This window comes from Oncorhynchus mykiss, chromosome 26 (assembly GCF_057628025.1).
Source record: "Oncorhynchus mykiss isolate SJ-2025 chromosome 26, ASM5762802v1, whole genome shotgun sequence".
Taxonomy (NCBI): Eukaryota; Metazoa; Chordata; class Actinopteri; order Salmoniformes; family Salmonidae; genus Oncorhynchus; species Oncorhynchus mykiss.
This window is the reverse complement of record NC_143047.1, coordinates 24,289,459-24,311,317: the sequence shown is the minus strand read 5'-3', so window position 1 is coordinate 24,311,317 and position 21,859 is coordinate 24,289,459. Positions and strand designations below refer to the sequence as shown.

The 21,859-nt window shown below is 43.2% G+C and overlaps 1 protein-coding gene across 27 annotated transcripts in view; it reads right to left on the bottom strand.

Moving 5' to 3' along the window:
* Positions 1-21,859, bottom strand: part of LOC110506673 (pleckstrin homology domain-containing family A member 7) — a 146,606-nt gene that overhangs the window by 79,558 nt on the left and 45,189 nt on the right. The gene's annotated exons all lie outside the window — the stretch shown is intronic.

Genomic DNA, 21,859 nt, shown 5'->3' with positions numbered 1-21,859 from the left:
GTTAAAGAACAAATTCTTATTTTCAATGACGGCCTAGGAACAGTGGCTGTTCAGGGGCAGAACAACAGATTTGAACTTGCAACCTTCCGGTTACTAGTCCAATACTGTAACCACTAGGCTACCCTGCCGCCCACATCGAGTTGATCATTAAGTTGAAGTGTAGACTGATTAATCTCAGATAGATCTAGTCAGTGAGAGATTCAGCAGAGGAATGTTGAATCTATTGTGATGTAACTAATGTGGTACGACTTTCAGAACTATGAAGGTCAGGACACCAAGTACCACTGACTGTGACTGATTTCTCATCCGTGTCTGCGTTTCTACTAATCACCAATGAGCACCATGGCATGTAGCATTCATTTGACGCAGGGGGTTCATGATTTTTATTGGAAATCTAATCCAGTTATCTGCAACAAACACGAGATTCATATTGGCAGCTGTGTGGCACAATAAATTAGGCTTGTTTTTCCAACTACATAAAAACGATGAGACAGAGTTAGCATGGAGAGTCATAGAGCCCTTTCACCACAATCATTTCCAGTGATGTAAAAGGCCATTACCAATGTGAAAGGAAGGTACAGAGTAAGACAGAGTCAGGGACATCCAGAATCTAATAAGTCCAGTCCTAGCAGAGTGAATTATTTTAAATTCTTGGTGACAGTGGGCAGTATTTTCACATCCAGATTAAATGCATGCCCAAATTCAACTGCCTGCTACTCACCCCCAGAAGATAAGTATTGCATAGTATTAGTAGATTTGGGTAGAAAACACTGAAGTTTCTAAAACTGTTTGAATCATGTCTGTGAGTATAACAGAACTTATTTAGCAGGTGAAACCCCGAGGACAAACCATTCAATTTGTATTTTTTTGAGGTCACTCATTTCAATGAGTTTTGAGATATTTTGTAGTCACACAAGCTTCTTTTGTTGGCACTCCAATATGTCCCATAAACATCACAAATTGTCCTTTTGTTCGATAAGTTCGATAAATTAATTTCCAAAATGTCAATTTATTCAGTTCCAAGTTGGAACCGGTGTTTTTCTGGATCAAACACACCAAATAAAATGACATTTTGGAAATTAATTTATCGAACAAAAGGACCATTTGTGATGTTTATGGGACATATTGGAGTGCCAACAAAAGAAGCTCGTCCAAGGTAAGGCATGAATTATATTTTTATTTCTGCGTTTTGTGTCGCGCCTACAGGGTTGAAATATGCTTCTCTCTTTGTTTACTGGGGTGCTGTCCTCAGATAATAGCATCTTTTGCTTTCGCCGAAAAGCCTTTCTGAAATCTGACATGTTGGCTGGATTCACCACAAGTGTAGCTTTAATTTGCTATCGTCATGTTTGATTTTTATAGTAATTTATTTGAACTTGGCGCTCTGCATTTTCCCTGGCTTTTGGCCAGGTGGGACGCTAGCATCCCACATATCCCAGAGAGGTTAAACGGTGGTTATTATCCCAGCAAAATGAGTTAAGACCATTAAGAAGATAATCATTCTGCATGAGGATTTATACATGTCCATTTGCCTTTATCAGTTCCCTCAACTAAGAACTACAGCCATGCCAGCTTCAATACAAACCATGTTGTGGGAAATTATCCATGCAGAGCTACGAAAAGCATTTGGAGAAAAGCTTCTAGTTATATCCTGCCAGTTTGGCCCTGTCGGGGGTGTCATCGGATGGGGCCACAGTGTCTCCTGACCCCTCCTGTCTCAGCCTCCAGTGTTTATGCTGCAGTAGTTTAAGTGTCGGGGGCTAGGGTCAGTCGGTTATACAGTGGGGCAAAAAGGTATTTAGTCAGCCACCAATTGTGCAAGTCCTCCCACTTAAAAAGATGAGAGGCCTGACAATGATCCCAAACACACTGCCCGGGCAACGAAGGAGCTACTTCGTAAGAAGCATTTCAAGGTCCTGGAGTGGCCTAGCCAGTCTCCAGATCTCAACCCCATAGAAAATCTTTGGAGGGCGTTGAAAGTCCGTGTTGCCCAGCAACAGCCCCAAAACATCACTGCTCTAGAGGAGATCTGCATGGAGGAATGGGCCAAAATACCAGCAACAGTGTGTGAAAACCTTGTGAAGACTTACAGAAAATGTTTGACCTCTGTCATTGCCAACAAAGGGTATATAACAAAATATTGAGAAACTTTTGTTATTGACCAAATACTTATTTTCCACCATAACTTGCAAATATGGATTTTTTTTTCTCATTTTGGCCTGTCATAGTTGAAGTGTACCTATGATGAAAATTACAGGCCTCTCTCATATTTTTAAGTGGGAGAATTTTCACAATTGGTGGCTGACTAAATACTTTTTTGCCCCACCGTATCTGGAGTACTTCTCCTGTCTTATCCGGTGTCCTGTGTGAATTTAAGTATGCTCTCTCTAATTCTCTTTCTTTCCCTCTCTCGGAGGACCTGAGCCCTAGGATCATGCCTCAGGGCTACCTGGCATGATGACTCCTTGCTGACCCCAGTCCACCTGGCCGTGTTGCTGCTCCAGTTTCAACTGTTCTGCCTGCGGCTATGGAACCCTGACCTGTTCACCGGACGTGCTACCTGTCCCAGACCTGCTGTTTTCAACTCTCTAGAGACAGCAGGAGCGGTAGAGATACACTTAATGATCGGCTATGAAAAGCCAACTGACATTTACTCCTGAGGTGCTGACTTGTTGTACCCTCAACAACTACTGTGATTATTATTATTTGACCATGCTGGTCATTTATGAACATTTGGACATCTTGGCCATGTTCTGTTATAATCTCCACCCGGCACAGCCAGAAGAGGACTGGGGGAGACACTTGAGGACACAGAGACTGAGCAGCATATAACAGGCACGATAACAGGCACTTCTGACAAGACACATTAAAATGCAGTGTTGTACCACACACCTCCAGCCACAAGGTCGCGCTGCTCCAAAGCAGAGGCTAGCCAACAGCTAATTAGAGAGGCCTGAAAGGAGAGGGGACCTGGGACTATAATGAGGGGTTTAGCTGGACGAGAGGGCCACTCTCTCACACACTTTGTTCTCCAGGATTAGAAGACATTCTGAAAAGGAATCACTCCTCTGATAGAGAATGTTGATGCTGTTCCTAACATGAGACTGTAGCGTCAGCCCACTGGGCACACACTGGTTGAATCAACGTTGTAACCACGTCATTCCAATGAAAGATATGTGCCAGTGGGAGGGGAGACATGCAATGCCAGACAGAGATCAAAAACTGGGCCAAATTGCATATAAACAAAATGAGATGCTTGGTGTTCAGCCATCTAATCCAACTAAAGTGTCCTGGTGTCCATGTAGGCCTTTAACAGAACGGCCATCTCAGCAGCTCTCGTCTCATAACTCTCCTCTGTTGCTCCTTTTTATGGCCAGGCGTTAATAGCTTGTATAGTAGAACTGTTGCTCTTGGTTACGGTGCGATAAACACTCATCAACACTCTCACTCCTGTTTGTCATTTTTCCAGGCAGTGCCAACAACAGTCTAAAACAGTAAGAGGTCTGGGGAAGAGGAGGAAGAGATTAGAGTGGCACTTCCATTTTTTTTTTACCTTTATAGGCAAGTCAGTTAAGAACAAATTCTTATTTTCAATGACAGCCTAGGAACAGTGGGTTAACTGCCTGTTCAGGGGCAGAACGACAGATTTGTACCTTGTCAGCTCGGGGGTTTGAACTTGCAACCTTCCAGTTACTAGTCCAACACTCTAACCACTAGGCTACTCTGCCGCCCCATTACTCCAATGGCACAAAATTAGCCGACTGATAAATATTTAAAGGATGATTTGAAGTGATTCATCAAAGAAATGGCTGTTTTATGCCACCCCCAACATCACAATTAAATGACTTTCAAAGGCACTTACCTTGGGATCAATAGAGACTTGCTGTGGCAAAATAAAAAGTTGAGTTAACTGGAACAAGGGGGATGAGGATCGGCGGGAGAATCAATGAGGAGTCCTGCAGCTTCAGGGGAAATATTTAATGCCCATAGATCCAGCCTCTGCATGCCGTATCCCAATCACTCACACTACCTGACTGCAATCAGGGGTCACCTTCCTGTGAACTGCAAACACAAACAGTGTGCTGCTAGGAGAGGAGGGGGGACACTAACTATCCTCCCCTCCTGTTTTTCACTGCTCTTTATCTCCATCAATAGACTACAACACACTTGATGTTCAACACTGTCACCTCCTTGTTCAGATGAATCACTTGCTACTTAAACCACAACTTCTTCCAATGACAGTATGTACAGTAAATGATCCTAAATGATTGTGTCACTGACTAGCAACGATAGTCCACAGCGCCTGCTGAAAGGAATGACTAGACAATGTAAATGTAGGACCAGGCCCATAGACACTGGTGACCAGCAGTCCCCTCCATCATTTACCGTAGGATCAGAGGAGTTGAGTCTGCTGGAGTGCCATGACCCTTGCACTAGCTTGGCACAAGTACCCTTCAGCTGCCTGGAAAACAAAACTTGACACTTCCAGCAGAACACACAATGTTCTGTCCTGTTGCCCATTTCCCCCTTTGTCCACCTGAACTCACCCACACTTTTATCCACCATCCATTTCAACTGGGTGCATTTAGTAAAGCAGTCACGCTCAAGGACAACATCAGCAAAAGTATAACGCACCTCTGAATACGTCAGATCCAACACACAAACCATGTGTTGGATCTGACGTATTCAGCGGTACATCCTCTAATGAGCGTTGCCTCAATATTTATTGGGAAACTGTCTTTGGAACCCTGGGACAGAAGCACACTTCAGTCCTCATCTGGAGGAGATGACTAGATGACAAGCCTGACAGTGCTGTGTTCTCCTTGCACGTGGAATACAATGACACACAAAAACACTCTCTTTTACCACAGAGAGAGAGAGAGAGAGGGAGAGAGAAAGAGTGAAAATAACTCATTAATGTTAAAGATAAACATCTTGAGTCAGAAACTGATTGAAAATGTTTGAAATTAATAGGTTATCATGTTTCTTACACAGATAATAACATATTTGAATAAGAGCCACACTTGAATTGAAATGTTGGCTTTCAGTATTCTGAGTATATCGCTCTGCTCCATCAGTAACACAGGAGTTCAGCTAACTAATTCTATTCCCTTACCTGGCTGACCCCATACCCAAAGATCGATCCCACTGCTCAGTACAGGGCCAGGGGTTCAGAGATGTCCTGCCTCCCCCCGCATCCCCCTAGGCTCAGCAGCTCTGATGAGCCAGATAATTCAATTCAAGGGGCATTATTGGCATGGGAAACATATGTTAACATTGCCAAAGCAAGTGAAGATAATAAACAAAAAGTGAAATAAACAAGAAAAATGAACAGTAAACACTACACTCACAGAAGTCCCAAAATAATAAAAGACATTTCAAATGTCATATTATGTATATATACGGTGTTGTAACAATGTACAAATGGTTAAATAAATAAACAAAAATATGGGTTGTATTTACAATGGTGTTTATTCTTAACTGACTGCCCTTGTGGTAACAGGTCACAATTCTTTCTGCTGTGATGGCACACTGTGGTATTTCACCCAGTAAATATGGGAGTTGATCAAAATCGGGTTTGTTTTCAAAATCTTTGTGGATCTGTGTAATCGGAGGGAAATATGTGTCTCTAATATGGTATACATTAGGCAGGAGGTTAGGAAGTACAGCTCAGTTTCCACCTCATTTTGTGGGCAGTGTGCACATATAGTTAAAGTCAGAAGTTTACATTAAATTCATAAAATCTAGTTTTTCAACCAATCCACAAACTTCTTGTTATCTTCTCTAGGATAGGGGGCAGCATTCGGAATTTTGGATGAAAAGCGTGCCCAAATTAAACTGCCTGCTACTCATGCCCAGAAGCTAAGATATGCATATTATTAGTAGATTTGGATAGAAAACTCTGAAGTTTCTAAAACTGTTTGAATCACGTCTGACTATAACATAACTTATTTGGCAGGCAAAACCCCAAGGACAAGCCATTCAGATAAAAAAATAAAAATTAGGTCACTTTTTTCAATGATTTTTCATTGGGAATCCAGATTTCTAAAGGGACCTTCTTGCAGTTCCTATCTCTTCCACTGGATGTCAACAGTCTTTAGAAATTGGTTGAGTTTTTTTTTTAAAGAAGTAGCACTGTTCAGAATGAGGCTCGAGGGAAGTGTACTCTTTGTTAGAGGCGCGTGACCTGAAAGCTAGCTACACTTTGTTTTCCTCCGGTATTGAACACAGATCATCAATAAATCGATTATTTACATAAAAAAAATACCTAAAAGTTGTATTACAAAAGCTTACAGGTAACTTTTGTAGTCATGTTGCGCGAGTTGGAACCTATGCTTTTCTCTGGATCAAACGTGCCAAATAAATGGAAATTTTGAATATATATAGACGGAATTAATCGAAGAAAAATACAATTTGTGATGATTATGGGACATATTGGAGTGCCAACAGAAGAAGCTTGTCAAAGGTAAGGCATGAATTATATCTTTATTTTCTGCGTTTTGTGTCGTGCCTGGAGGGTTGAAATATGATGGTCTGTGTTTGTTTGCTTGGGTGCTAAATTTGCTTGGGTGCTCAGATAATAGCATCGTTTGCTTTCGCCGTAAAGCATTTTTTAAATCTGACACGTTGGCTGGATTCACAACAAGTGTAGCTTTAATTTGGTATATTGAATGTGTGATTTCATGAAAGTTACATTTTTATAGTAATTTATTTGAATTTGTCGCTCTGCATTTTCACTGGATGTTGGCCAGTTGGGACGCCACCGTCCCACATATCCCAGAGAGGTTTTAACAAACTATAGCTTTGGCAAGTCGGTTAGGACATCTACCTTATGCATGGCAAGTAATTTTTCCAACAATTGTTGACAGACAGATTATTTCACTGTATCACAATTCCAGTGGGTCAGAAGTTTACATACACTAAGTTGACTGCGCCTTTAAACTGCTTGAACATTTCCAGAAAATGATGTCATGGCTTTAGAAGCTTCTGATAAGCTAATTGACATAATTTGAGTCAATTGGAGGTGTACCTGTGGATGTATTTCAAGGCCTACCTTCAAACTCAGTGCCTCTTTGTTTGACATCATGGGAAAATCAAAAGAATATCAGGCAAGACCCCAGAAATAAAATTGTCGACCTCTACAAGTCTGGTTCATCCTTGGGAGCAATATCCAAATGCCTGAAGGTACCACGTTCATCTGTACAAACAATAGTACGTAAGTATAAACACCATGGGACCACACAGCCGTCATACCGCTCAGGAAGGAGACGCGTTCTGTCTCCTAGAGATGAACGTACTTTAGTGCGAAAAGTGCAAATCAATTCCAGAAAAGCAGCAAAGGACCTTGAAGATGCTGGAGAAAACAGGTACAAAAGTATCTATATCCACAGTACAATGACACCTATATCGACATAACCTGAAAGGTCGCTCAACAAGGAAGAAGCCACTGCTCCAAACCCGCCATAAAAAAGCCAGACTACAGTTTGCAACTGCACATGGGGACAAAGATCGTACTTTTTGGAGAAATGTTGTCTGGTCTGATGAAACAAAAATAGAACTGTTTGGCAATAATGACCATCGTTATGGTTTGAGGAAAAAGGGGGAGGCTTGCAAGCCGAAGAACACCATCCCAACCGTGAAGCACGGGGGTGGCAGCATCATGTTGTGGGGGTGCTTTGCTGCAGGAGGGACTGGTGCACTTCACACAAATAGATGGCTTCATGAGGGAGGAAAATGATGTGGATATATTGAAGCAACATCTCAAAACATCAGTCAGGAAGTTAAAGCTTGGTCACAAAGGGGTCTTTCAAAAATGGATAATGACCCCAAGCATACTTCCAAAGTTGTGGCAAAATGGCTTAAGGACAACAAAGTCAAGGTATTGGAGTGGCTATAATAAAGCCCTGACCTCAATCCTATTGAACATTTGTGGGCAGAACTGTAAAAGCGTGTGCGAGCAAGGAGGCATACAAACCTGACTCAGTTACACCAGCTCTGTCAGGAGGAACATACAGTTGAAGTCGGAAGTTTACATACACCTTAGACAAATACATTTAAACTCAGTTTCACACAATTCCTGACATTTAATCCTAGTTAAAATTCCCTGTCTTAGGTCAGTTAGGACCACCACTTTATTTTAAGAATGTGAAATGTCAGAATAATAGCAGTGTGATTTATTGAATCTTTTATTTCTTTCATCACATTTACGGTGGGTCAGAAGTTCACATACACTCAATTAGTATTTGGTAGCATTGCCTTTAAATTGTTTAACTTGGGTCAAACATATCAGGTAGCCTTCCACAAGCTTCCCACAATAAAATTGGGTGAATTTTGGCCCATTCCTCCTGAAAAGAGCTGGTGTAACTGGGTCAGGTTTGTAGGCGCATGTGACTAATAACATTTGATTTGATCTGATTAGAAGCACAAGCATTTCACTACACCCGCAATAACATCTGCAAATCACGTGTATGTGACCAATAAAATTTGCTAGCCTATAGGCCAATGCAGCAGTAGGCCTATACCGCAACTTCAATCGTCAACTAATTAAAATACACAGGCCTAAAGCTGACAAATAAAAACAGATGAAAGTTCAGGTTATTTCAATCGCATTCATCTATCTACTCCAACTGTCTGCCTCCCTTTCTATCTGTCTTGACTTGAGCTATCGCTAGTGAAGTGCAATATTGTATCAAATCAATTAACTGGATCCGGCAATAGCGAACTTGCAAAATTGTATCAACTAGCCTTTTCCGGACTCTGAGTTTCCAGACAGCTGATGTTACACTGGATAAATGGGATCATCAGATCATGATATTTTTAAACTGGATATATGGGATCATCAGATCATATTTTTACACTGGATAATCGGATCATCAGATCATGATATTTTGCTTTCACACTGAGGCTTGGTGATGATTGAGACCGGGAGTGTTGGAGTTTAGTTTCTAATATCGTGAGGAACTAACATCATTTGCAATGAATGTTAAAAAAGCAGATTTCATTGACTTATTGCGCGAGGTGAAGAAAAATGTACTGTGAAGCTCAGCTTATTAGTGATGGACATGGTGAGTTAAGACAATTAGAAAATCAGACATTCTCAAATGGGCACTTTCCTACATTTGCGAGCAGCAGGCCAGGTAGGCCTCCATCTGTGCGTGCTCATGCAACGTTATCAGGACAGAGAAACCAGACACACGCTCATATCTCACATGGAGCACGCCAAACAAAAAACAATGAAAAAAAAGTGATAAAACTGGGAAATGATGGTTATGAAATAAATCAAAAAATGTTTCCACTCAGAGAATGAGAATGATAAATTACTGTAATTAATTCATTAATTAACAGAAATTAATTCAACCAAATGACAGGGACTAATAGTACATTTACTAGGACTACTGGTGACGTAATGGGGAATTGATCAAAATAAACAATTAAAGGGAAAACAATTCACACAATGAAACAATGAACGCAGAAGAATTGGCGGGAAGACAGCTGAGAGCATTCTGGAGTACCAGGGCCAGCCCTCCCATTAGGCAAGATTAGGCAGCCGCCTATGGCGGCACTTGAATTTGGGGCTGTCACGCCCTGGCCATAGAGAGGCTTTTATTCTCTATTTTGGTTAGGCCAAGGTGTGACTAGGGTGGGCATTCTAGTTTCTTTATTTCTATGTTTTCTATTTCTTTGTGTTTGGCGGGTGTGGTTCTCAGAGGCAGCTGTCTATCGTTGTCTCTGATTGGGAATCATACTTAGGCAGCCTTGTTTCCTTTCGCATTTGTGGGTATTTGACTATGTTAGTGGCATTGTTTCCCAAGTTAAGCTTCATGGTCGTTTCCTTGTTTTGTTGGCGACATTCATTTAAAATAAAAGAAATGTACGCTCATCACGCTGCGCTTTGGTCCGGTCATTTCCAGGAAGACGCCCGTGACAGAACTACCCACCACAAACGGACCAAGCGGCATGGCCGGGAGGAGCAGCGCTTTCTGGAGGAATGGACATGGGAGGAGATATTGGAAGGAAAGGGACCCTGGGCACAGGCTGGTGAATATCGCCGTCCTAAGGAGGAGCTAGGTCCCCGCACCAGAGGCAAAAACATTTTGGAGGGGGCACACGGGGAGAGTGGCAGAGTCAGGCTATAGACCTGAGCCAACTCCCCGTGCTTACCGTAAGGAGCGTGGTACTGGTCAGTCACCATGTTATGCGGTAAAGCACACAGCGTCTCCAGTGACCTCTCATAGCCCGGTGCGCTATATGCCAGCTCTCCGCAAGTGCCACGCTAGAGTGGGCATCCAGCCAGGGCAGATTGTGGCAGCTCAGCGAGCTTGGTCTCCGGTGCGCCGTTTCGGCCCAGGGTATCCTGCGCCGGCTCTGCGCACTGTGTCTCCGGTGCGCGGTGACTGCTCAGTGCGTCCTACGCCTGCGCTCCGCCAGTGCCGGGCTAAGGTGGGCATTCAGCCAAGAGGAGCGGTGCAAGTGTTAAGCACCAGATCTCCAGTGCTCCCCCACAGCCCGGTTCAACCTGTGCCTGCGCTCTGGGAGGTGCCGGGCTAAAGTGGGCATTCAGCCTGGAAGAGTGGTGCCAGGGATAAGCACCAGATCTCCAGTGCTCCCCCACAACCCGGTTCATCCTGTGTCTCCTCCAAGGACCAGGCCTACAGTAGGTCTCCCCAGCCTGGTGAGTCCTGTGCCTGCTCCACGGGCCAGTCCGGGGCCTCCAGCGACGGTCCCCAGTCCGAGGCCCGCACCAAGGGTCCCCAGTCCAGGTCCCCGCACTAGAGGTGCCACCAAAGTGGGGGGAGCCAGAGGCGGAGGGGGGTCTACGTTCCGCACCAGAGCAGCCGTAAAGGAAGCCCACCCGGACCCTCCCCTTTAGAGTCAGGTTTTGCGGCCAGAGTCCGCACCTTTGGGGGGGGTACACTGTCACACCCTGGCCATAGAGGGCCGGCATTTTGACAATTGGCTGCAGCCCTCCGGTGCCCCTGATCGGCTACTACACCACCGGTGGCACCCCAGCCACCAGCTCATAGCGTTGCTGCAGTTCCCGTCCCCACCCCATTCTGCTTCTCCAGAAGTTCACTCCCACTATCCTCTGTAGCTATGGCGATGTGTGTGTTTAAATGGGATTATCCAATTGTGAAACATAAATAAAATGAATCTGCCAATTAAATTATTGTATTGTTTTTTTATGTTTGTGTGTGACGAAGACGATTAGTGATTTAGGCAGTAGCGTAACCTAGCCTGTTAACGTTAGCTAGCTACTACTAGTGGATACACATTTCGCTAAAAGTAAGCTATAGAGATTTGAGCAATTTTCTAACATGTCCAAAAGACAAACTGGAAGCGAATATTATTATCAGGAAGCAAATATTTTTAAAAACGAATGAGAAAAAGAGGCAAAATTCGCTGCTGAAATGTATCAGCGTACGGCCATGTCCATCAGCCGGTGTTCGCTGATTCTAAACTCAGCAAAAAACGAAACGTCCCTTTTTCGGAACCCTGTCTTTCAAAGATAATTAGTATAAATCCAAATAACTTCACAGATCTTCATTGTAAAGGGTTAAAACACTGTTTCCCATGCTTGTTCAACGAACCATAAACAATTAATGAACATGCACCTGTGGAACGGTTGTTAAGACACTAACAGCTTACAAACGGCAGGCAATTAAGGTCACGGTTATGAAAACTTAGGACACTAAAGAGGCCTTTCTACTGACTCTGAAAAACAGTAAAAGATAGATGCCCAGGGTCCCTGCTCATCTGTGTGAACGTGCCTTAGGCATGCTGCAAGGAGGCTTGAGGACTGCAGATGTGGTCAGGGCAATAAATTGCAATGTCCGTACTGTGAGACGCCTAAGACAGCGCTACAGGGAGACAGGACGGACAGCTGATCGTCTTCGCAGTGGCAGACCTAATATAACTACACCTGTACAGGATCGGTACATCTAAACATCACACCTGCGGGACAGGTACAGGATGGCAACAACAACTGCCCGAGTTACACCAGGAACGCACAATCCCTCCATCAGTGGTCAGAATGTCCGCAATAGGCTGAGAGAGGCTGGACTGAGGGCTTTTAGGCCTGTTGCAAGGCAGGTCCTCACCAGACATCACCGACAACAACGTCGCCTATGGGCACAAACCCACCGTCGCTGGACCAGACAGGACTGGCAAAAAGTGCTTTTCACTGAAGAGTCGCAGTTGTCTCACCAGGGTTGATGGTCGGATTCGCATTTTTCATAGCAGGAATGAGAGTTACACCCGAGACCTGTACTCTGGAGCGGGATCGATTTGGAGGTGGAGGGTCAGTGTGTCAGAGCATCATCGGACTGAGCTTGTTGACATTGCAGGCAATCTCAACGCTGTGCGTTACAGGGAAGACATCCTCCTCCCTCATGTGGTACCCCTCCTGCAGGCTCATCCTGACATGACCCTCCAGCATGACAATGCCACCAGTCATACTGCTCGTTCTGTTCGTGATTTTCTGCAAGGCAGGAATGTCAGTGTTCTGCCATGGTCAGCGAAGAGCCCGGATCTCAATCCCATTGAGCACATCTGGGACCTGTTGGATCGGAGGGTGAGGGCTAAGGCCATTCCCCCCAGAAATGTCTGGGACCTTGCAGGTGCCTTGGTGGAAGAGTGGGGTAACATCTCACAGCAAGAACTGGCAAATCTGGTGCAGTCCATGAGGAGGAGATGCACTGCAATACTTAATGCAGCTGGTGGCCACACCAGATACTGACTGTTACTTTTGATGTTGTCCCCCCCTTTGTTCAGGGACACATTATTCCGTTTCAGTTAGTCACATGTCTGTGGAACTTGTTCAGTTAATGTCTCAGTTGTTGAATTTTGTTATGTTCATACAAATATTTACACATGTTAAGTTTGCTGATAATAAACGCAGTTGACAGTGAGAGGATGTTTCTTTTTTTGCTGAGTTTAGCAGCAAACAGGGAAAACTGGAGGAGTCCGAGCCATGCACTTCCACCGATGATGACAGCTCTCTGGCTGGAAAAGGACAGATGGTTGCACCAGGCCTAGCCACTCCTCCAAATAATGCCGGTGAAGACCCTAATATCTTGGACCCGGACTCAGATTTGTCGCTCCCAGTCCCCGATGACAGTGGTGTTGCTGCTAAATCCCAGACAAAAAAACATAAAAGATCCCGGTGAGGCCAAAATATATGAATTGATCTTTATAGGATATGTTCGTGCAGGCTGGGCCACATCAAGATAAGGAGGGGAATTTCCCAAGAGATGAGCGACAACGAAAGTTTTCGGTGACCCACTACAATAGGAGTATGGCGAACAAAGAAAGTGGAGAGACCATTGCTTGTCTATTCTTATAAAAAAAAAGATGCAGCCTACTGTTTTGCTGCAGGGATGAAACCAGGGACTGGAAGAATCTCTGCCATCTCCTCACCTCGCACGAGAGGTTGCATGACCACCTTGTAGTTTCTAGAGGTGGAAGAAGCTGGAAATCAGGATGGTCTCCAAGCTAACTATCGATGCACAAGCCAAACGGGATATTGACGGAGAGATTCTCCGCTCATTGCTCTGATATGCGTAATGGCCACGCAGAACATTGCGTTACGTTAGACCACCGACAGGCTGAACGAGCCAAATAATGGGAACTTTCTGAAGTTTGTGAAAATGCTGGGTATCTTTGATGGTGTCACACCCTGACCATAGTTTGCTTTGTAGGTTTCTATGTTTTTTTTCGTCAGGGTGTGATCTGAGTGGGCATTCTATGTTGGATGTCTAGTTTGTCTGTTTCTGTGTTTGGGCCTGATATGGTTCTCAATCAGAGGCAGGTGTTAGTCATTGTCTCTGATTGGGAACCATATTTAGGTAGCCAGTTTTGTGTTGGGTTTTGTGGGTGGTTGTTTCCTGTCTGTGTTTGTTGCACCAGATAGGGCTGTTTCGGTTTTGCCACATTTATTGTTTTGTATTATGTTCATGTTGAGTTTTAAAAACATGAACTATAACCACGCTGCATTTTGGTCCGCCTCTACTTCCCAGGAGGAAAGCCGTTACAGATGGAATCATGAAGGAGTTTTCAATTATGAAAGATTGTTCAATTATCTATCACCTGTTAACTTTGTATCTTTAGATTTAAATAGACTACATCCGGTGGCAGCTCCCCGCACTCGCCCTGAGGTGCGTGTCCTCGGCCCAGTACCACCAGTGCCGGCACCACGCACCAGGCATACAGTGCGCCTCGTCTGTCCAGCGTTGCCGGAGCTTCCGCCCCTCAGTCCAGAGGCGCCAGAGCTCCTCTGTCCAGCGCTGCCAGAGCCTTCTTTCTCTCCAGCACTGTCCGTCTGCCCAGCACGGCCTGAGCTGCCCGTCTGTCATGAGCCGCCAGAGTCTCCCGTCTGTCATGAGCCGCCAGAGTCTCCCGTCTGTCATGAGCCGCCAGAGTCTCCCGTCTGTCATGAGCCGCCAGAGTCTCCCGTCTGTCATGAGCCGCCAGAGTCTCCCGTCTGTCATGAGCCGCCAGTCAGCCAGGATCCTCCAGAGCCGCCAGTCAGCCAGGATCCGCCAGTCAGCCAGGATCCGCCAGAGCCGCCAGTCAGCCAGGATCCGCCAGACAGCCAGGATCCGCCAGAGCCGCCAGTCAGCCAGGATCCGCCAGAGGGGGTACTGTCACACCCTGACCATAGTTTACTTTGTAGGTTTCTAGGTTTTGTTTGGTCAGGGTGTGATCTGAGTGGGCATTCTATGTTGGATGTCTAGTTTGTCTGTTTCTGTGTTTGGGCCTGATGTGGTTCTCAATCAGAGGCAGGTGTTAGTCATTGTCTCTGATTGGGAACCATATTTAGGTAGCCAGTTTTGTGTATGGTTGTTTCCTTTCTTTGTGTTTGTTGCACCAGATAGGGCTGTTTCGGTTTTGCCACATTTATTGTTTTGTATTATGTTCATGTTGAGTTTTCCTATATTAAAAACATGAACTATAACCACGCTGCATTTTGGTCCGCCTCGCCTTCCCAGGAGGAAAGCCGTTACAGATGGAATCATGAAGGAGTTTTCAATTATGAAAGATTGTTCAATTATCTATCACCTGTTAACTTTGTATCTTTAGATTTAAATAGACTACATCCTAATTCTGCTCTCAGATGATTGGATTTTAGGACCTTTAGCTACCGAGAGAAAACATTGCTGACTGCAACGCAGCACCACAGAAGAAGAAGCCACTTTAGGCGGAGACAAAATAAATACATTCTGAAACTGATGTTGGACAATCAAATTCGATATGTAAGTAAACAAAATGTGTTAAGGCTGGGTCATTGACAAAGCTTATTTTACACTGCTCAAGCGAAACGAGGCCCGCCATGCATTTATGAAAGCACTTCTTTCAGAAGCTCAAATGATCTTACTCTTTTTTACAGTTCTACAGGAATATTAAAATGTTAAATGTTATTTAAAAGTGTTGTTTTTATTCTAACAATTAATGGATCGTGCCATGTGTGATAACAAGTGGTAGATTATTAATAGAAAACTCTGTTTCGTACTATAGGCAGTTGGCTCCATTGTGATAACAACACTAACTCTCCAATGCAAGGGTTGAAGTAAAATTACAACATTTACTATGAACACAATTAGAGGTCGACCGATTATGATTTTTCACCGCCAATACAGATACCGATTATTGGAGGACCAAAAAAGCCGATGCCGATTTAAAAAAAAAATAATAATAAAAAAAAAATAAAATCGGCCAATTTTTTTATTTTTATTAAATTTGTAATAAGTACAACAATTACAACAATACTGAATTAACACTTAACTTAATATAAAACATCAAAACCAATTTAGCCTAAAATAAATAATGAAATGTTCAATTCGGTTTAAATAATGCAAAAACGAAGTGTTGGAGAAGTAATATGTGCCATGTAAAATATGTGCCATGTAAAAAAGCTAAGTTAAGTTCCTTGCTCAGAACATATGAAAGTTGGTGGTTCCTTTTAACATGAGACTTCAATATTCCAAGGTAAGAGGTTTTAGGTTGTAGTTAATATAGTATTTATAGGACTATTTATCTCTATACCATTTGTATTTCATATACCTTTGACTAGGCACTATAGTATTGCCAGTGTAACAGTATAGCTTCCGTCCCCCTCCTCGCCCCTACCTGGGCTCGAACCAGGAACACATCGACAACAGCCACACTCGAAGCATCGTTACCCATCGCTACACAAAAGCCGCAGCCCTTGCAGCGCAAGGGGAATAACTACTCCAAATCTAAAAGCGAGTGACGTTTGAAACAGTATTAGCGCACACCCAGAAATCGGCGCCCAAAAATACCAATTTCCGATTGTTATGAAGACTTGAAATCGGCCCTAATTAAAATCGGTCGACCTCTAAACACAATCATAGAATTACATACAGTTGAAGTCAGAAGTCTACATAAACCTTAGCCAAATACATTTAAACTCAGTTTTTCACAATTCCTGACATTTAATACGAGTGTGAAAACTCCCGTCTTAGGTCAGTTAGAATCACCACTTTATTTTAAGAATGTGAAATGTCAGAATAATAGTAGAGAAATATTTATTTCAGCTTTCATTTATTTATTCACATTCCCAGTGGGTCAAAAGTTTATATACACTCAATTAGTATTTGGTAGCATTGCCTTTAAATTGTTTTACTTGGGTCAAACATTTCAGGTAGCCTTCCACAAGCTTCCCACAATAAGTTGGGTGAATTTTGGCCCATTCCTCCTGACAGAGCTGGTGTAACTGGGTCAGGTTTGTAGGCCTCCTTGCTTGCACATGCTCTTTCAGTTCTGCCCACAAATTTTCTATAGGATTGAGGTCAGGGCTTTGTGATGGCCACTCCAATACCTTGACTTTTTTGTCCTTAAGCCATTTCGCCACAACTTTCGATGTATGCTTGGGGTCATTGTCCATTTGGAAGACCCATTTAAGACCAAGATTTAACTTCCTGACTGATGTCTTGAAATGTTGCTTCAATATATCCACACACTTTCCCTCCCTCATGATGCCATCTATTTTGTGAAGTGCACCAGTCCCTCCTGCAGAAAAGCACCCCCACAACATGATGCTGCCACCCCAGTGCTTCACGGTTGGGATGGTGTTCTTCGGCTTGCAAGCCTCCCCCCTTTTCCTCCAAACATAACGATGGTCATTATCGCCAAACAGTTCTATTTTTGTTTCATCAGACCAGATGATATTTCTCCAAAAAGTATGATCTTTGTCCCCATGTACAGTTGCAAACCGTAGTATGGCTTTTTTAAATGGTGGTTTTGGAGCAGTGGCTTCTTCCTTGCTGAGCAGCATTTCAGGTTATGTCAATGTAGGTCTTGTTTTACTGTAGATATAGATACTTTTGTACCCGTTTCCTCCAGCATCTTCACAAGGTCCTTTGCTGTTGTTCTGGGATTGATTTGCACTTTTCGCACCACAGTATGTTCATCTCTACGAGACAGAACGCGTCTCCTTCCTGAGCGGTTTGACGGCTGCGTGGTCCCATGGTGTTTATACTTGTTTATTATGGTTTGTACAGGTGAAATTTCTCCCAAGAATAAACCCGACTTGTGGAGGTCTTCAATTGTTTTTCTGTGGTCTTGGCTGAGTTTGAAGGTAGGCCTTGAAATACATCCACAGGTAAACCTCCAATTGACTCAAATTATGTCATTTAGCCAAAAACCTCTAAAGCCATGACAATTTTCTTGAACTTTACAAGCTGTTTAAAGGCACAGTCAACTTGGTGTATGTCAACTTCTGACCCACTGGAATTGTGATACAGTGAATTATAAGTTAAATAATCTGTCTGTAAACAATTCTTGGAAAAATTACTTGAGTCATGCACAAAGTAGATGTCCTAACCAACTGCCAAAACTATAGTTTGTTAACAAGAAATTTGTGGAGTGGTTGAAAAACTAGTTTTAATGACTCCAACCTAAGTGTATGTAAACTTCAACTGTATGTAATTGGAGACAACAGTGGCAAGAAAAAGTATGTGAACCCTTTGAAAATACCTGGATTTCTGCATAACTTGGTCATAAAATGTTATCTTCATCTAGGGCACAACAATAGACAAACACATTCTGCTTAAACTAATAACACACAAACAATTTACATTTTCATGTCTTCATTGAACACACCATGTAAACATTCACAGTGCAGGGTGGGAAAAGTATGTGAACCCCTGGATTTAATAACTGGTTGACCCTCCTTTGGCAGCAATAACCTCAACCAAATGTTTTCTGTAGTTGCGGATCAGACCTGCACAACGGTCAGGAGGAATTTTGGGCCATTCCTCTTTACAAAACTGTTTCAGTTCAGCAATATTTTTGGGATGTCTGGTGTGAACTGCACTCTTCAGGTCATGTCACAGCATCTCAATTGGTTTGAGGTCAGGACTCTGACTGGGCCACTCCAGAAGGCATATTTTCTTCTGTTGAAGCCATTCTATTGTTGATTTACTTATGTGTTTTGGGTTGTTGTCCTGTTGCCTCACCCTAATTCTGTTGAGCTTCAATTGGCAGACAGATAGGCTAACATTCTCCTGCAAAATGTCTTGATAAACTTGGGAATTTATTTTTCCGTCGGTGATAGCAAGCTGTGCAGGCCCTGAGGCAGCCCCAAACCATGATGCTCCCTCCACCATACTTTACAGTTGGGATGAGGTTTTGATGTTGATGTGCTGTGCCTTTTTTTTCTCCACACATAGTGTTGTGTTCCTTCCAAACAACTCAACTGTAGTTTCATTTGTCCACAGAATATTTTGCCAGTAGCACTGTGGAACATCCAGGTGCAATTTTGCAAACTTCAGACATGCAGCAATGGTTTTTTTTGGACAGCAGTGACCTCTTCCGTGGTGTCCTCCCATGAACACCATTCTTGTTTAGTGTTTTATGTATTGTAAACTCGTCAACAGAGATGTTAGCATGTCCCAGAGATTTCTGTCTTTAGCTGACACTCTAGGATTCTTCTTAACCTCATTGAGCATTCTGCGCTGTGCTCTTGCAGTCATCTTTGCAGGACGGCCACTCCTAGGGAGAGTAGCAACAGTGCTGAACTTTCTCCATTTATAGACAATTTGTCTTACTGTGGACTGATGAACATGAAGGCTTTTAGAGACTTTTGTAACCCTTTCCAGCTTTATGCAAGTCAACAATTCTTAATATTAGGTCTTCTGAGATCTCTTTTGTTCGAGGCATGGTTCACATCAGGCAATGCTTCTTGTGAATAGCAAACTCACATTTTTTTAGTGTTTTTTACAGGGCAAGGAAGCTCTAACCAACATTTCCAATCTCATCTCATTGATTGGACTCCAGGTTAGCTGACTCCAATTAGCTTTTGGAGAAGTGATTAGCCTAGGGGTTCACATACTTTTCCCAACCTACACTGTGAATGTTTACATTATTTTTTCTTGAATACAATACATTTGTGTGTCATTAGTTTAAGCACACTGTTTGTCTATTGTTGTGACTTAGATGAAGACCAGATTGAATGACCAATCTATGCAGAAATCCAGGTAATTCCAAAGGGTTCACACACTTTTTCTTGCCACTGTATTTCTTCCTATTCCAGTGGTAAGCCTACCTGTTTGACAGACACAATTATGCTATTTATAGATTTTGGTATAGCCAAATACTCCAATACTGTCGCATGCACTGATTAAATACCTCTGTGTCTGGGAAGGGCTTGGTGTGGTTGGTTAAAATCAGAGCTCCAATTGAGTGAGGGTATCACATAGCCTTTGTTAAAGAAAAGGGCAAGAATGAGATCTATTGTTTGCTTTATATTTTGAAATAAATACATGAAATGTATCCAGATTATATCAAGCGTTCTATAACAATGCTTAACTCTGTGATGCCTTATGGTAGAAACCAGCTCTAAAATGCCCGCAAAAGACCCTGACGCATATGGAGATATATTGATTCCTCTCTATGACAATCTGAAGCTGAGCTGCAGCCTATAATATTCAAGGAGATTTTTTTTTATAAATTGACTTTCCTATTCTGTCCCTGCTTTTCTCTTTCTGAAAAGAGAAGAAGACGTATGTTTAAACCCAGGCAGCTTTTAGGGAAACACTTCTCTTGCTGGGTTATACAACAGACGAGTAGCCAGCAGTTGAAGCTTACATTATTCTGCTCTGTCTGGATGGAAAGGTACATTTTGAAAGTGCCATGCTTAGATTCATAAGGATGTCTAAGATGTCATTATTTGCAAACAAGACACTAGTTTGACATTCAGAAATATGGTAAAAATACGCATTTCCCTGTCCATTATTCCCTGAAACTTCTATTTTTTTCGGGGGGGGCGGCAGAATGTCCAGGACCGGCCCTGTGGAGAACTGAGTGTATTGGCGGAGAGAGACGCACCATACCTTCAACCAAAACACCCTCCACTTCTTCTTGTCTCAACATTTTAAATTATACTCAAGACACATTATCTTCATACATATGAGGCCCTTTTCACAGACAGCCGCAACTCAAATATCAGCTAGGCCTATTACCACGCACTCTGCCCAAATTGTGGGCTTCCCAAATAGGCATAGACCTATGCACCTTGAAACAATACACAGCTATGTTTTTAAAGAAGCTAATGATCCTCTGTGGCTAAGTTATGCCCTCTGGTGAAATATTTCAAATGATTTTATTTAGACAGGAGAAATTATATAATTTTGGCAAAACATCAATTTACATTAGAGCACATACTGTATGTCAAACTCATTCCACAGAGGGCCGAGTGTCTGTGGGTTTTCGCTCCTCCCTTGTACTTGACTGATGAATTAAGGTCACTAATTAGTAAAGAACTCCACCTGGTTGTCTAGGTCTTAATTGAAAGGAAAAACCCACAGACACTAGGCCCTCCATGGAATGAGATTGACACCCCTGCTTTAGAGGAAGCCGGCATCTGAACAGTTCACTGTGCACCCGCCAACTTTCCTTTCCAATTCCCAAGTGTCTGAAGCCAGAGATCTGTATAATGACGAGGTGCTCATGTCTCTGCCCTGACAATGGGAGTCATTGTCCCAAAGGTGGGAAGTCAGGCGACTAGCTTAGGTATGTATAGTATTCCTATAGAAATGCATTGGACTTATTCTGGAAAGATTTTGGCGAGATTGAGCCCTTTCTCTCTGATAAAACTTCAGTATGTCACCGGAGAAAGTAACCAAGCGAGCAAAACAGCGCCCCTCTGTCTTCCTACATATAGCCCATCTATATGATGCTGTCTGGACAGAAATAGTATGACATGCCATACTCTTTTGGTCCAGACAGCATCAGATACATGGTCTACACATACTGAGACAGAGGGGTGCAGAGGGGTGCCGTCTCGGTCAAATAAATGATCAATATTTTAATATTTTATTTGGACGGGCAAGGAGGTATGGTAGGGCGGGCCAGGCCCACTAGACTCAGAGGCTCAGAGCAGGCAGACAGGAGGAAGGTCAGTCCAGGGCCCAGCATTCAATTCTCATGCTCAGATGAACCTCTCCATCTTGATTGCAGACTATAATTGGGAGATGTGACATGATGCCTTGATCTTATCCAGCCAGCCAATCAGAAGGGCTCCAGCCAGGGCTTCATTTGGCAGAGTAATGAGGTGACTCCTAGGGCCTGTAACATTACTGCCTGAGACGGCCACAGGCACCTCGCCCCCGACCAATCCCCACTGATTATACTGTCATACTGTATCTACGAGAGATATAAACATGAATAATGATCACACTCAGCAAAATGAGGAAATGTCATCTGTGGTGGGATGGTGGAAAATACTACAGAGAATGTGATGACAGATGAGTAACAGAGAGAGAGAGCCCTTGGTTTCCTCATACCCTGAGGTCCTGGATTCATTCATCTTTATCTCAATCTGATATCAGCACAAAAATAC